This window comes from Anoplopoma fimbria, chromosome 7, assembly GCF_027596085.1.
Source record: "Anoplopoma fimbria isolate UVic2021 breed Golden Eagle Sablefish chromosome 7, Afim_UVic_2022, whole genome shotgun sequence".
Lineage (NCBI taxonomy): Eukaryota > Metazoa > Chordata > Actinopteri > Perciformes > Anoplopomatidae > Anoplopoma > Anoplopoma fimbria.
This window is the reverse complement of record NC_072455.1, coordinates 14,474,536-14,486,895: the sequence shown is the minus strand read 5'-3', so window position 1 is coordinate 14,486,895 and position 12,360 is coordinate 14,474,536. Positions and strand designations below refer to the sequence as shown.

The 12,360-nt window shown below is 41.9% G+C and overlaps 1 long non-coding RNA gene across 1 annotated transcript in view; it reads right to left on the bottom strand.

Moving 5' to 3' along the window:
• Positions 1–3,920: 3,920 nt before the first annotated feature.
• Positions 3,921–12,360, bottom strand: part of LOC129093787 (uncharacterized) — a 76,420-nt gene continuing 67,980 nt past the window's right edge. The window contains exons 2-3 of the long non-coding RNA XR_008531308.1: positions 4,100–4,204; positions 3,921–4,003 (exon numbers count right to left, since the gene is read on the bottom strand). This is a non-coding gene — a long non-coding RNA (uncharacterized LOC129093787). The remainder of the gene's footprint in view (positions 4,004–4,099; positions 4,205–12,360) is intronic.

The following is a 12,360-nucleotide window of genomic DNA, read 5'->3' as shown; positions in this document are numbered from 1 at the left end:
AATAGACATGTCTCCATGCAGGGAACGAGGTGTTAATGAATGCTTTCATGAGCATGAACATACAATAGTGTGACTCAAACGGCAGCCTCACATTCACCACATCTCAACTCAACTACCTTTAATTTGTCACCCATCTGAATATACACACTCATACAAAGCAATTCCTTCACTAATTGTGCACTTTGGAGTACACTAGTCGCCAAGTGGCACATTTTTGGCATTACATTTTCAGTGTATAGATTTGGCTCATTAATATGAATGAGGTCTGCTCTGCTGTGTGTTTGCTGCAGTCCATCTGTAAGATTCACAGAGGACCATGTGTGTTGTCATGCGCACACACACACACACACACACACACACACACACACACACACACACACACACACACACACACACACACACACACACACACACACACACACACACACACACACACACACACACACACACACACACACACACACACACACGCTGGCACAGTGTGTATGGCCTGACAACTCCCATCCCTTTATTTACCCAGCGTTGTGCCCTGTATCCCTCCACACCTCTCTCCATCTATTCTTTTTCTTCTTCCCCTCCTTTAATACAAGTCTTCCCTACAGTTACCTCCTGCCACAAATCACAGCGGCAGAAACACTGAAAAGACAGAGGGAGACGGGGGAAAAAAGAGAGACAGAAAACGTTTAAAGGGAGGGGAGACATTAGCGCGGGGGTCTCTCTTTCTTTCTCTCCAACAAAAGACCAGTGGGCATCCATCTCAGGCCTATCTGTTGACACAGGGCCACGGAATGAGCCGCCAGCTGGCTGGATCAACATGGATGAAAAATAGTAGAGTCGCAGCCACAACAACAAGCACAGCAGTGACAACTATGACAACAGTTGCTCCGACAGAAAACAATAAATATAAACAAGCAAGCTCTTCAGATAAAAAAGAGCAAAGACCACGGGCAAATGCATCCGACATAGAAGGTTACAATCACAACAATAAAAGCATCCAACAAGAAGAAGAGTCACACCTGCTGCAACAACTACAACTTCAACTTCTTCTTCTTCTTCTTCTTCTTCTTCTTCTTCTTCTTCTTCTTCTTCTTCTTCTTCTTCTTCTTCTTCTTCTTCTTCTTCTTCTTCTTCTTCTTCTTCTTCTTCTTCCAGGACTACATCCGCTATAACCACCACCTACTCAACGGCAGCAACAAAACACCTACAAAAATAGCTTAACCTGCTACAGCTACAACCATAGCAACAGCCAGAAAAGCATCCTCAACCTCCACCACCACCTCCAACAATTGCAGTGTCGGCTACAACTATTATTATGCTTGCTACCACTCTGGGTTTAATGGCAGTTAGTCCTTTTTTTCTCACTTTTCCTTTCTACTTCTCCATTTCTCTCCCTCATCACTCTATCTCTCTCATCCATTTCGCAGCTGTGGTGGTGTGAACATCTGAAAACCCTAAATCTGAAATTTGTGCGCGAGGGCAAATAGCACCCCGTCATTTCTCTGCCACTCCCCCCGCTCATCTTTCCTCTCCATCTCGCCTCTTTCCTTCTCTCCTCGCAGCCATCAAGCACAGCAATCAAGGGAGATCTTCAGTGAGAGCAGAGGGAGGGTGCAGGGAGCATGAAGAGGAGGCAGAGGGCGGAATATTAAGGACATTGATGGTAGAGTGCAGCGGCTTGACATTTAAGGCCAGAACTGACTGGACTTCATGTGTACTGATGGCACCGGCAATGAATTGACTTATTCTACATATATGGGTCATAACAGGTTAATATAAAATTTTGCAAGGTTTCTAAGTATTAATGTTCCTAGTTCATTAAAGATTCTTGTTGTTAGGTGAAAAATGAAAATTACTGGTGAGGTGTGACTTCAAATTTAACTGTAGATTGTGTTAATAAAAACAAATTGTGATCTCAGCAGTTAAAATATAAAAGCATCGAGAATCGCAGTTGATGGCAGAAAATGTGCTCTTTACTCCTATCAACCGTGATTACATTTTTTAATATTCACCAGTTTAATTGCAAGGAGATGGAGTGAAGTGCACTTAAACTTAATTTCCTATTTTTGGAAGGGAAAACAAAGAACAATAAATGCATTTGAAAATGGCTGTATTATTGTCCTTTACAAATGGAGGAACTAGATTTCCAAAATCGAAATGGATTGTTGGGGAAATAATTTGAATGATTCCTATTTTCACTTTTAAATAAGTGAATTAGATGATGGACCTTTTCAGACCTTGTTCTTTTAAGCTGCGTTACTCAACTGTTTCTGTAAAACAAAAACAATGAGCTGAAAGACGCTAAAGCGCTTCACAGAGCTGAGGGAAACTGCAAAAACAGGTGATTATTATTATTAATATTATTTTAAATTAACTCAGTCATTCCATTCATTGTTAATATGATTGGTGCAACTTTAAAAATATATTCCCTGGTTCTTCTGAAATGCTCATTAGCTTCCCCAAATTCTCAATTTTTCAACTCCACTTTAACTCCACTTAACTGTTGGACCTCCAGACATCTACAGTGATTTCAAGGGTTACCACTTTAGAAATACTGCCATGACCAAATCTCTGTCAATAATAACCGCCTTGCTATACTGTATTTATGTATTGTAGCCATCACTATATTGTGAAACGACGATCACCTGAAGCTCCATATCAGCAAAACCAAGGAGCTTGTGGTGGACAACCAGAGGAACAGGAGGCCCCCTGTCCTGGTGGTCATCCAGGGAGAGGAAGTGAAGAGGGGGGGGATCAAGTACATTGGGCTCCTAATGAAAAAAGTCTGTTCCTTTTATGTTTTCACATGCTTGGCCTTTAAAACTGATTCTGATAGAGCAGGTTTAGCCATGACAGAAGTTACTAGTCAATGTTTCAAATAAGGATGTTACTACAAAGAAGCTACAATATCTAAAACATGGATGCTTCACACACACTTTTCAACAACACAGTTTCACGGTGGACTAAAGGTTGGTCGCGATATCAGATTGTCATTACACTATTATCATGGCCGAAATAATTCACAATAATAATATTATCGCTCTCTCTCTAGAAATGTAAAAAATAATAATAATGCCATTAGACAAATTCATCTTTAACTTTGTTAACGGTGTGTTTTTTATGATATGAAATAAATTACACTCAAAATGTGAGTGTATGGAGGTGGAAAGAGAGTCTGTAAAACTAGCTGGCCTATTTACGAAACATCATATATGTATTTTTAACAAGATATAAGTATTTACTTTTATAAAGATCATGGTTATTCAGATACTGACCAAATGTGAAATATGGTCACAAACTCCTTGTCCAAGTTATGGTGTTGAATGCTGGCCAGAAAAGATGTCACAGTGACGCTGACCTTTGACCACCAAAATCCGTCCTTGAGTCCAAGTGCGTTTGTAACGAATTTCAGATATTGCGTTTTTAAGAGTGGGACGGACAGACGGAAGCACAACATAAAAAGAGAATGCCTCCGGCCACAGCTAACTCCGGAGGCATAAAAATGACCTTCATTCATTTTATGTATTTCAATTCATTCAATTTTAGCCATGTTTGTGCATCGCAAAAAGAAATATCCTTCAGACAGTAACTTTCCATTCCGGTCTAGCTGGACCAAACACTTCTAAGGCCGATGATGCCGGTGGAGACGGAGCTGGAGAGTGAGGGATGATGGAGCAAACACAAATCAGTGGAGGAGTGAGGAGGTGCAGAGGGGACTTGAGAGGGAGGACTGAGATAAGACATGGCGAGGGAAGCAGAGAGGGCCAGAGCGGCGAGAAGTGACGAGAGCTGATCTCTATTGATCACCACAGACAGCTTCATTATCAGCACTTTACTGGACACACGGTGAATTCACAACCACTTCCTTCAGTGTGTGTGTGGCTGTGTGAATGTGTGTGTCTATGCAGTATTAAGTACATTACTTTTCAGATGATGTCTGGTAGAGACTGTCAAGTTGATGGTAGTAATCCGGTTATTTTGGTTTTGCATGACTCCAAAATCCACTCTATAAAGGACACAAATCATTTCTGTTTACTACTGAATGAAAGTTATTGTAATCAGATTAATATAATCCCATTACATTGAAACCCTTGTGTCCTACCTGTGTTCGCTGTGGATCCCTGCAGCCCCTCCACAGCAGTTACAGTGAGCGTCTTCATCGGCAGCACATTCATGAATTAATGAGCGCAGCCGTTGAGACATCTCTCTGAGAGCCGGAGAAAGTATTGAACGATCAAGGAGGACCGTGAGAGAATGAAAGGAGGACGGAAAGAACAAGAAAACAAAAATGGTCTTTTGTAAGCAACAGCAGCAAGGCCTCCCTCTGCTCGACGCTTTTGAAGGATTCTATTATGAATACAGTTTCTGAAGGCCAATATCAATGTCAGTACAGAAAAAAAAGTACTTGTTTTAGCATTGTGACAGTGACAACTGTCACAGTAAAGTAACTAAGAATATTTACTCTAGTACTCTTCTTAAGTTCTATTCTGAGGTTCTTGTACTTTAAAGACATAAATCAACATTTATGAGATATAGTTGAGAAGGTCCATACCGCCCTAATGTCTGTATGCTTAATATTCGGTTACAGCCAGAAGCTGGTTAGCTTAGCGCACCTCTATGATATAACATTATATCTTGTTTGTTTAGTCTGTACAAAAAAAACAACTTTAATTTGCCATTTTACAGGGGTTATATGGTTTTCTATTTTTGGATGGAACCAGCAACTTCTTGGAGTCTCTGCTGGTTGCCTGGCAACTGCACGCAGACAAGAGATAGTTTGGCACATAAACACCTATAACTTGCTACTTTTACAATTGTTTTGGTCTTTGTACTCTTTTTAAAGTACAGACATGAGAGGGGCATCAGTCTTCTCCTGTTACCCTCAGCAAGAAATAGAAACGGACCGAATGTGGAACTCTTCCTTTAAAATCCATATAAATTACAATTTTCGCTATAAAGTAAACTAACCTTTTGATATGTATGAAATTAGCTCCACCTCAAACAATTACAGCATCAAAATACTGCTTACATAAATGCTTTAGGAGATCCAATCAAATTATAGTACTTTTTATACTTTAATGTTCTCATTTTACTGATAAAACTGATGGTAATTGATTAATCTGCAGATTGAAAATGTATTGTTTCAGCCATCTATTAGGGAAAATGACTAAATCTATTGTTTGCAGCTTCTGAAATGTGAGGATATCTTGGTTTACTCATTTTATTAATCTATTTGGTCATTGTAAATTGAATATCTTTGAGTTTTAGAACGTTAACTGGACATAAAGTAATCTTAAGAAAACTTTTTTCTCATTCATTTTTACACTAAATGAGTAATCAAACACTAGTCAAGAGAAATCAATAACAAGAATAACAGACTTCCACAGCAGACAATTTAACTTGTCATAGCGGGAAAATCACAAGTGTTCTATCCGTTCTATTCAAGTGTCCCAGTAAAACATTTCAAATATGACAGTGAGCCAGCATGAACAATGCAGGACCGTGAAACTGAAGTAGCCAAATTAAATTCAGTCATCTTTATTTATTTATTTGTATTCACACCTGTGCTTTTCCTACTGTGAAGATTCCTTCAAAGGAAAACAGCATTTGCTAGTGGCAGATATACTAATACTGAAGTAGAGAATGTTTGGAGAACTTCTACAAGCTATGGAGAGAACTTGGCAGTACAAATATAGAATGCGGCATATAATAAAAGGCCCATAAGTGAACTAACCGTATTGCCCAAGAGCAAGGCTAACTCCAGAGACTGAGAGGCTGCATTAGCTCTGTCTCTGTTTTTATGGCTTTCTGTCGACGGTTTCCAGCAATAAAACTGGGGAACATTGTCCACTCCACATCCAACCATTACATCAATGAGTACACCATCTGAATGCATTGAATAGTCAATAGGCTGGAGCAGCAGATAATATGGCAGAGGGAAGGGAAACAGGGTATAATGCATGTTCACTTCAAATCTTCTTTCTTTCCCTTTCAGCATCCCCCCCCCTCTCCACACACCCTTGCTTCATATCTTCCTTTCATTACCTGGAGAGGAAGTGGCGGAGGGGAGGGAGGGAGGGAGGGGTTGAGATTGAACGTAGTTAGTGGTTGCTGGAGTTAGAGGTGTGTGTGTGGTAGTAGAGGGGGGGAGTGAGGAGAGGGAAGAAAGAATGAGCGAAGGTTGGCGAGGGGTTGCCTTGGCAACGGGGAGCGGGGCCCTCGTTAGCCCAGCAGGTGCTAATAGGGATAACGAGGGGGTGTCGGGGGGGGGGGGGGGGAGCAGAGAGGGAGACAAGACCTTTACCTCTCCCAGCATCCTTTGCTCCAGTACTCCTTCTATCTGCTCCTCTTCCTCCTTTGCCTTAAAACCTTGTCTCCTTCCCCTTTTCCTCCTCTCTCCCTCCCTGTACGTCTCCCCCTATTTCTTACTCTTCTTCGCTTTCTATCCATCCATTCCACTTTAAGCATCTCTTTCCATTTCAGCTGCACCGGTTGCACTCATTTCAACAACTACCGGCCCTATTTTCCTCCACTCTCTCTCTGTCGCCGTCTCTCCATTTCCACTTTTCTTCTCCAATCCATTTTTGCCTCCCTCTTTAAGCCTCGTCCTCTTTTCCTCCCCTCCATCCTGTCCTCCTTCCATCCTTACAGTACTTCAAGATGGATGGAAAATAAAGTCCTCCAGCGGCTCTCTAGATGAGAAAAAAAAGGCAAAGAGAGACAAGGAAAATAAAAGCCGAGGGGATTGTGAGGGCAAAGGAGGAAAAGGGGGAGACAGAGAGTGAGACCGAGAGAGGACATTCAAATCAATACTTGTGTTTGTCAGGTTGTATTTTTCTGCAGCCTCGTGTTTAGTCCTCCCCCTGTACTATTCTTTCTCAGTATCTCTCTTGCCACGCACGCACGCACACGCACACACGCACACACACACCGGCCGTGAACCCAGCAGCCGCCGCCATTTCAGGTTGTTTTCTCTTGCTCAAAGCTCTTTCTCCCTCGGCTGCCCTGGCCATTTTGCTGCTCAGACAAAGCCTCTTCATAAGGCATTCAGCAAAAGGACAGATCTTATGCTGCCGTTTCATGAATTTCAAGTTCATACAACCTGATGCTAATTAAAATACAAGTGCCCAAGGCCCAGCCACTTATCAGCACAAAGAAAACACAGGGACTCTACATCAATGCAGCCAAACGTGTTCTGCTACAAATATGTTCACTATTCACCAACATTCTTGGGCTCATGAAACATATAAAATTTCACAATTCTCCAAGGTCAGTTTTTCTGTTAAGGGAAGTAGAAATGTTTACTGGTGATGCATCCATGTCTCACCAGTAAATCACAAACTAACACTTTGGCAAAAATGATTTCAGACTGGTAAGAAGAAAGAAGACTGACCTTTTAGTAATTTAGTATATCTGATGCAGACTGCATCCACAGAACAGACAGGATAGCCCAAGGTACATCTGCACCTTTACCCAAATGCACATCTCCTCCTTGCTCTATTTTTTCGGAATGCAAATCCAAAAGCAGAAGTGCCCTCTATATACAAACACAGCCTGGCTGTGAAGTCGCTAACCCAATATCCTAAAAAAATAAAACAGCCCCACATGCTAGACACTCGGCCCCATCTGTTAACATACCTGCCAAGACTCTTTCACTCCCGTGAAATTCACATTTTGTGTCCTTGCTGGCATCTCAGGGCCATGAAAGGAGAATCTCATGGATCGTCACACTACCAAACAAAGTAAAAAACAGTGCATGTTGTAATCTTGGCTCATTGATACAATGCTGGTGCGCTGTGGAGCGAGCTTCCTGGCCTCTGGAAAGGTGGCAATCACACCGGGAAGCAGTGGAGCTGGGTAATTTCTATTGTCTGCTGCGTTCCAGGCGTTATACGGCTGACCTCCAGAGTGCTCTGCAGTGGCGCTTAGAGCGGCGCATTAGTGCTCTAAGGACTGAAAAGTCTGATCACAGGTTACACTGATTCCTAGAGGTTTTACGTCACCATGCTCCATATTTCCTTTGCAGGTATGTTGACGGGTATGTGTTAAGAGGTAGTTAAAAGGAAGCAACAAATTGATTGCTACCTCAAATTGTAAGTTGACTCATTTAGTTTGACACTGAAATAAACTGGCTTTGTCCACAGTCACCTAGGTTTCCCCAAAACATAACAACTCTGTGTAGAGGCCGATAAGTCGTTTCTTCTGCTTGTTTAAATTCCATCTGTTTGGTAGTTAGGCTGTTTAACTGCCAAAAGAAAACAGACACAGGGAGGACATGGCCATAGGAAAGAGCTTTGAACTAGCAATCATAATCTTTATATTCTAATGGGTTTGTCCGTCTGGTGACCTTTGTTGCATCACAATCTCTCTCTCAGGTTCTACTAGAGTTATAATTGCCCGAACAACACATACAGGAGTTTGTTTTTTTAAAGTTTGGGGTCTCTTCTGTATTGTTAATATAGGGTTCAGTAACAACAGCCAAGTTTACCTGACCAAACAGCCATAGTTTTAGTACATGTAGAGTCCCTCTCCCACTGGACAAAAACCCACAAACACCCACTACCAACAGGCTTTTGTCTTTAGGAGAAAAGGTTACAATCTGTGTTATACCCAGGACAAATTTACCAACGTTTCCACATGAAAGTCTTCTTCAGGCTGAAAGAGAGAGTGATTGAACCCTGACACCTTGGTGGACATGCTTATACTCCACTCAAAGCCACCAGACTCTAGTCAGACAACAGTTATTTTCACTTCATGGTCATCACTTCATTCAAACTTGACAGACAAACAAAATAAAACAAACACAAATCAAATCCGTTTTTGTTAGTCATTCCACTGATCCAACATGCATCAACCTGAAACAATCTCCTTAGTCACCAAGTTAGATACAGCGGGCAAAATAAATATTGAACACGTCACCATTTTTCTCAGTAAGTATATTTCTGTATATTACTGGGAGAATATAGTCTGGTCAGATGAGACCAAAGTTGAACTCTTTGGATGCCATAATACACACCATGTTTGGAGGTCAAATGGCACTGCACATCACCCCAAAAACACCATAACAGTGAAGTTTGGAGGTGGGAACATCATGGTGTGGGGCTTATTTTCAGCATACAGCACTGGCAAACTTCATATAATTGAAGGAAGGATGAATGGAAAAATGTACCGAAACATTCTTGATAAAAAATAAAAAATCTACCAGGATGAAGATGAAACGAGGGTGGACATTTCAGCAAGACAATGATCCCAAACACACAGCCAAATAAACTGTCAATTGGTTTCAGAGAAAGAAAATAAAGCTGCTAGAATAGCCCAGCCAATCACCTGACTTGAATCCAATAGAAAATCTACGGAAAGAACTAAAAATCAGAGTTCATAGAAGAGGCCCACGGAACCTTCAAGATTTGAAGACTGTTTGTGTGGAAGAATGGGCCAAAATCACACATGAGCAATGCATGCGACTAGTTTCTCCATACAGGAGGCGTCTTGAAGCTGTCATTACCAACAAAGGCTTTTGTTCTCAGTCAGCGTGTTCAATACTTTTTCCCTGTGTAATTCCATTTTATTACACATAACTTAATTTCTGAAGTTATTTGTTTTGTTTTCTTTCTATGTATGGATTACTTGGGTTGTTACCGACATCTGGTGAAAATTTCATGTCAATAGCACCTTTAGAAATATATTTACTGAGAAAAATGGTTGTGTTGTTAAAAGTGACACACCACAAAACAAAAACAAAAAAGGCTACTTGTCTACTGTTGTCAACTGGCAATGATAGAGGATCTCCTATTTTTAGCAGGTTTTTCTGTGTTGCATATACATGCTAATTTTGGTAGGAAAAGTTTATTTGATGCCCCTTCAGTGTACTGCAGATAATCTTAAATTAAGACTTTAGAATTTAGAATTATGGCATGTCTTCCAATCCCATTAACATTTTATTAGCCCCACCTCCGCTCCAACACTCACCTGTTGGCTCTGATTGTAGTTTCCCCTGAAGGGGGAAATTCATTATTGTCACGCCCTGTTTGCAGACATAAGTGTATGCTGCAGGGAGCGATGAGGTCAGAGCATACATGTCAAACATGAACAACTCTATTAACAAATTATTAACTCTTTAGTTGGCTGTATGAACATTATTTTGTTCTACATTGGTGGAGTACCATGGATACAGCACAACCACCAGCCAAACATTTAAATAATCCAGTATCTATAGTACTTTATGCTTACATTGCTGTGAAAATGTATGCACTCATACTACTGCAGAGCACTTCAGAGTGCCCGCCACATTATGGCATATTATGCATATATTGTGTATGCATGCAAGATAGAGGACACATAAGTAAGTTCAGTGATGCACAAACCAACAAGGGCACAGGGCACACACACACACACACACACACACACACACACACACACACACACACACACACACACACACACACACACACACACACACACACACACACACACACACACACACACACACACACACACACACACACACACACACACACACACACACACACACTTATGCAGCAGTTCCTGAATGAATAAACCAGTGATGCAGAGGACTAACTCAAGGACTATCTCTCTTACTTTTGTCGCTCTCTCTCTCTCTCTCCGTTTCTCTCTCGCTCTCTTCACAAAAATAAACCAGGTGTGCATCTGGCGTTCCCTCCTCCCTCTACCTGCCTGTCACCTCGGGGATGAAGGAATGAGTGAGGGGGTGGGGGGGGGGAGAAGAGGAAATTCCCAGCAGAGGAGACAGGAGTACAGACATTCCTGGGCTGTGAATGGGAACAACCCCTCCCTTTTATCCTGTGTGGAATCGGGTCCAAAATGCCTGGGGGCAGATATGACCCTGAAACTTACTCTCTCACACACACACACACACACACACACACACACACACACACACACACACACACACACACACACACACACACACACACACACACACACACACACACACACACACACACACACACACACACACACACACACACAAAGAGCACAACGTCTTCTGAAACAGCTGGATAAAGACATCATCTGTCATGGTTGTCAGCTTACGCCCCTCGCTTCTCAACAACAACACCAAAATGCACATGTACGCCAGCGCATGCACGAGCTGGATGAAATATGTGTGTCTGTGTGAGTGTGTGCATGTGTGCCACCCTCCCACCTCCGCTAAATCACATGGACAAACACACATTCGTCCTTCGCTCTCATCTCTCTATAATAGTAGGATAGAGACGTCATCTGTCACACTCAACTGTCAACTGTCCAAACACAGCCGCCCACCTGTCCACGCACACATAAACACCCAAAAAACCTGAACACACACACACACACACACACACACGCACACGCACATGCACAGGCTAAACAGATGCAACCGCATCCCCTCACACATCATAGCATTTCTGTCTGTAAACACTCCAATTACCTGAGAGCAGCATGGGGTCTGGGGGGAAATTGCTGCTTCATTATCATAGCAGTTATTATGTTAACCCACGTGTCAGAGTCATGGCCACACACACACACACGTACACACACACGTACACACACATACACATGTAATGATAAGGTCACTCTATAGGGCTGACAGCACTTTCATAGGTGGACGGACTAGATCATTATAGCAAAATACATGCATTCAGTATGAGAGGAAAATGCATGTACTCATCATAGCAAATACAAGTGTGTGTATGTGTGTGTGTGTTTTTATCACATCATTATAGAAACGCACAGAATTCCACTTCATATGGGAGCAGACAGAGTGATCAAGCTGCTGCCTTTTGGACAAATGCAATTTAAGGTCTAACACACAGCTGCTTGTACAACAGGAGCCCTTGTTTGTAATGTATTGTCCAATATTCTGTAACTATTTTAAAGACCAGCTCTAGAGCAGCCAAGCTATACTGCTAAGTGGCTAAGTGCTTCCTAATACACTTGATCCTGTGTGTTGGTTCTTTAGAAAGAAATATCTAAGTAAAGGAAGGGAAAGGAAAGCTGCTTAAAAAGGAAAACAACAATTGAAGAATTGCCGTAGAGAGCAGCTGGTGGTCTGTTTTCTGTTGAATGTTGGGAGTTATTAATCTTTCTCGCTTACTGACAAACGCTGGAGCTCTTCTATTCTAATTTATGATTTTAAAACTATTTTCTAGCCACCACATTCACAGCCTCTTCCTTAAATGCTGGGCCTGTGTGCCTGGTCATTGCGGGTTAGTCATAGAGGATAGTTTCCCAGAGACTGTGCACATAGAGGGGGTCATTTTGGACACCTCCCTGGCCTGTGATTGGCCACAGTAATATACTCCTTCATTCCCATTTGACAATGACTTTTTCACTTGTGCTGGC